The sequence below is a fragment of the Eubalaena glacialis genome, chromosome 3, assembly GCF_028564815.1.
Source record: "Eubalaena glacialis isolate mEubGla1 chromosome 3, mEubGla1.1.hap2.+ XY, whole genome shotgun sequence".
NCBI classification, from domain to species: domain Eukaryota; kingdom Metazoa; phylum Chordata; class Mammalia; order Artiodactyla; family Balaenidae; genus Eubalaena; species Eubalaena glacialis.
This window is the reverse complement of record NC_083718.1, coordinates 52,451,993-52,457,037: the sequence shown is the minus strand read 5'-3', so window position 1 is coordinate 52,457,037 and position 5,045 is coordinate 52,451,993.

The window sequence follows — 5,045 nt, the reverse complement described above, 5'->3', positions numbered from 1 at the left end:
CTGGCCTCAGGCCATTCCTTGAACCCACCTCACCGCAGGAGCCTCGCCTTTGCTGTCCGCTCTGCCTGGAGTGCTCTTTCCCTCAGAGCACTCACCCCCCACTTCACTGAGGTCCCTGCTCGGAGAGACCTTCCTGACCCCTCTCTGTTGAGTAGCCTCCCCCCATTGTCACCCTGTCTCTTTATTGTGCTTTATTTTTCATCATAGCCTTACTATCATTTTCCCAACACACACATTACACACATATGTGCACATACAAGCACATAGAGATACATGCACACACACACACACACACACAGACGCAGACACACACACACACGTATTTTGTGTGTGTACATTTGTCTCCCTGCACTGAAATGTAAGCTTCTTGAAAGCAGGAACTTTGCTTATTTTCAGTGTATAGAATAATGTCCCATATGTAGTTGACTCGCAATAACTGTTTGTTGAATGAATGATGAAATAAACACACTGAGGGGAATTGATACCTATTCCAATCAGCTAGCTTCCAGGGAAAGAGGTAACTGAGTTCTCTGGGTCAGCTGTGCAGCTGTGCAGGTTGCTGACTGCACAAGGCCCTCCAGTTGAACAATCAGCAGAAGAAGTGGGGAGTCTGTGTTCTGCCCTCCTTCAGGGCTGCTCAGGACCCCGTGTCTGTGGTGCACCTTGGAGAGGTGGAGCCTTCTTCTCTCTTCTGTCTTCCGCCTTCTGGCTTCTCCGGACTTACATTTTATAGACAGGTTCCTCGTGGCACTAGGACAGGGCAGCCTGGTCTTTCTGCAGACATGGATTTGCTGCAGTAGGAAATCAGGAAGGCATCTCTGTCGGTGGCCCTGCCTGCTTCCTGCTCCTCCCTCAGTCCCAGCCCCTCCCTAGGCCCTGTCCACCGCCCACACAGCTGACAGCCTATGGCACACGCACACCACCCGCTTTACAAATCCTGCCTCCTTGGCACTGATTCAGGACTCTGGTGCTGCACGAAGCAGACTAGAAACCAACCTGGGCTGTTTCCAGCATTTTTGCTTTTGCCTGGGGGAGCTAAATTCTGGGAGGGGGAGTTGGGAGGGTAGGATGAGACTTCAAGGAAAGGGTCTCCGTTTTCCTGAAGACAGACTGTAGGTGATTTGGATAAAGCCGATTTTCTTGTGCGGAATGTTATTTCCCAAAGAACCTGTTAAAAGGTTTCCTCAGGCCTAATGTACTGGTTATGAGACCTTTTGTTTAACACTAAGTTTTATAGTTCTAGCAAGTGGGCATGAAACCATGTTTTACTAATGCTGTAATATAATTCCCTCAAGCTTCCAAAATATTTTCATATATACTATCTTATCTGACCCTCACTATGACCCTATGGACCAGCTACTATTATTTCTAATTTACGGAAAGGAAAAATGAGCTGCAAAGTTAGAGGTGGTGTTAGGTCAAAAAACCCAAGTCTTAATAACAGCTGCCGCTATCAATTGAGCACTGGCTATGTGCTAGACGCTTTGCATGTTATTTATTTTTCTAATGGAAATCACAGGTACTATTATAAAGAATGGAAACATTTCATATGGGACTATTATTGCATATGGATTTGGAAGAAAGGAAAATATGTGTAACTTTAAAGTCTGCGTAGGTTGGTACAACTTACTCTATGAAGAGGGAAACAGTATTTCCGTAATCATAGTACTTATCATGCTATATTGTAATTGCCTGTTTACATGTCTGTCTCCCCCACTAGACGGTAGAGCAGAGAAGTTTGTCTGAATCGCATTGTGTCTCCATCACTTAGCACAGTGCCCGGCACGTAATAGACTCTTAATAGATATTTGCAAAATGAAAAAAAAAAAAAAAAAAAAAGGTGATTTGACACACTAGGAAACTCAGGTTTGACGAAGTTACGTTAGTTGTCCAGAATCTCACAGCTAATGAGGATTCACACCAGGCCCTCTGACTTCAACGCCTGTCTTGTTGCACGGAGGCATTCTGCCCACCTTAGTATCCCTTGCAGTGACTACACAGCACAGGCAAGTGACAGGAACCCAATTCAAACTAGTGGGGTTGATTCTAAACTTGTAAACTGTGGGACCTGGAGCTGATTGTAAGCTCTCTGCATTTTTAGAGCAGAGGAGAGTAATAATACTTGCCTTGCTGATCTGTTGTAAATTTTGGCCATATTTATTATATCACATATGCTGGTGTGGGTCCTCAAAATGTTGGTGAGCCCCAGGGTTATTCTGGGCCTCTCCTCTGCCTACACAGTCTCCCTGGGTGACCTCAACCAGGTCCACATATATAGAGATGACTCCAGAATGGAGATTTCCTAAGAACTCTTGACTTTTGTAGCCAAATGCTAGCCCCACATCGCCACACTGTGGTCTAACCAGCATCGAGAACCTAACGTGGATAAAGCAGAACTCTTGACCCTCTTCTGACCCCACCTGCCTCCTCATTTCTGTAAGTGGCATCACATCTGTGCATTGCCTCAAGCCAAAGATTCTCAGGATCCTTTATTGCTCTCCTGCCCTTTTCTCCCGCTTCCAATCAGTTGGTAAGCCCTATCCACACATCTCCCAAACATATTCCAAGTCTGAGCACCTCTCCCTCCCCACGGCTGCCAGTCTCTTCTGTACCACTGTCACTCGGACCACTGCAGTGGCCTCCCTGTTGGCCTCTCCCTCGTGTTGGCTTCTCTGTAATCAGGAATGTGTCTATTCACTCACCAGACAGGGATGTTTATAAAAGATGTAAATTTAACCGTGATTCTGTGACATAACTTTCCCTTGTACTCAGAGTAAAATCTGAGCTCCTTTCTCTGCCTCACGAAGTCCCACACCACCTGGTCTTTGGGTGGCTTCTGGCCTCATCCTGACCACTCTCTCCCTTCCTCCCTATACTTTCGCCCACCTGCCTTCTTTCAGGCCAGGCCCGTGCCGGCTTACGTCTCTGCCCTGGTTCCTCCCTCTGCCCAGAATGTTCTTTCTCCAGAACTTAACAAGATTGGTCCATTCTTGTCATTTTGACCTCAGCTAAAATGACACCTCCTCAGAGAGGTTGCCCTTCACCACATAGTCTAAACTAGACATCTGGTAACTCTGGGTCACATCACCCTACGCAGTTGACTGCCTCCCCCCACAAGTGCCACGCAGCCTTGTCCCCTCCCTAGTGACAGTGCTGGGAGCAATGCCCGACACCCAGGCTCTTAGTGAATATATGTGAGTGAATGAATGAATGCATGATTGCTCAATGAACGGTTGATATGGTTATAATTATGATCTCGATGCTCACCCGGCCTCTGACAGCCCCCAGACATGTTATGGGGTCTGAGGAGCTCAGGGCGCCAAGGGCTCTGAGTCTAGACCAGCGTCAGCCCTTGGGGTGTAAAGCCTCATGGGCTGTGAAAACCCAGGTTGGTTAAGTTGCAGGTCATTTGGGCACTGTCCTCCTTCACACCTTCCTTTGATCACATTGAACCATGGTTATTTGACCTGGGGAAAAATATTCAAGCATTCAGAGTTTCATGTTCATCCTTAGCTAGATTGTGGATGAGGACATTGACCTTTCTGAAGAACATGTCAAGTACTTGGTCCACTGTTTCGTTGTTTTCCCCCTAATGTAGGGTTCCTCACCTTCCAGAGCCGTGACTTGCCATCACTGTCTACAGCAGGGCATAGAGGTTTGCTGAAGTCTGTGGCACAGAGGGTGCAGTCAGGGTTGGGATCAACTGCATAAGTCAGTGGACCCCAGCAGCTCTCAGGTGATGAAACGAGGAAATGCACAGTGCCCAGCATGTGGTAAAGAGTCAGTGTGCATCAGCCATTTCCTTCTTCCCCTTCCCTTTTCCCTCCCCCTCCTCCTCCTCCTCCTCCTTCTTCTTCTTATCATCATCATCATCGTCATGCCCCTCCTCCTCCTCATCCTCATCAACATTCCCATCTGGTCCAGCTGCCTCATTTACAGATGAGGAAACTGGGGTCCTGAGGGCTGGGTGACTGCTGCTGCTTTACAGAAACCATTCTTCTGATGGCAAGGTCAGTGGACTGTGGTGAATGAAAAGGCTTGGAGGACCCAGCCCTGTAAATCCCACCCATCACTCCCACCCACAGCCCTGCAGCTGTGCTATCTTGGGAGGTGGGACTGGGGCAGCCAGATTGGGAGAGACGATAACTCAAACACGCCACCAACATTCTCGCCAGCTTTCACACCACACTCAACATCCGTGACAAATTCTGTATAAAAAAACAAAAAAAACCCCAGACGTCTCAATCTTGAAGCTTTCTGGTTCAATTTTTAAAGCCATGTGGCCAATTTTTCTCTGAACTCTTGAAAGGCAGCTACCCCCATGCAGAACGGTCAGACTAAGTGGGGATGTCCTTCCACATGCTGTCACTTGCTGGCAAAATCAGGCTCATCTGGGTTAGTTCTTAGAATACTAGAGTCTGTAAAAATGTCATTGCCAGAAGGGCACGGTGGGGGTGGGGGTGGGGGTGGGGGTGGGTGGGACAGAGTCTGCTCAGTTGAATAGAAGTGCTTTGTTGAATGATCCGGCATTTTAATACAATTTAAATTTGTATGCTTTGAGGAGGGTCAGGAAGGTCACTGCTGTCCCCATCACTCCCTACTGCCTCAGACAGGGCTGATTCATGCGTTTAGAGGACCAGCTTTGCCCTGAAGGCACTTGAGCAGGCAGCCCTGCGGAGTTCAACCCCCTCACTCACAGACAAGGCATTTCAGGCTCTTAGGGTTGTAGTATATATAACAGCCTTGCAAAAACCAGGACATGTGCCAATGGAACACAGAAATCATGAGCCTTCAGCACACTGCGTTATCACTAGCCAACAGCACGTTTGGAAACCACGAGCCAAGCGGGGGCCTGCAGCACATGCCCTGCCTTCTTGGAGTTCTGAGCAACACAGGGCACCGCCCCCCAGCCCACCCTGGGAACCGACGCAGTTCTGGTGACTCCGAGAAACTGGCTTTATGATGGCCCTTTGGGGGAGCTTCAGCACACATCCTTGAATTTTTTTTTACCTGTCCTCCAGGGATTTCAAAAAAATGGTCTCTTT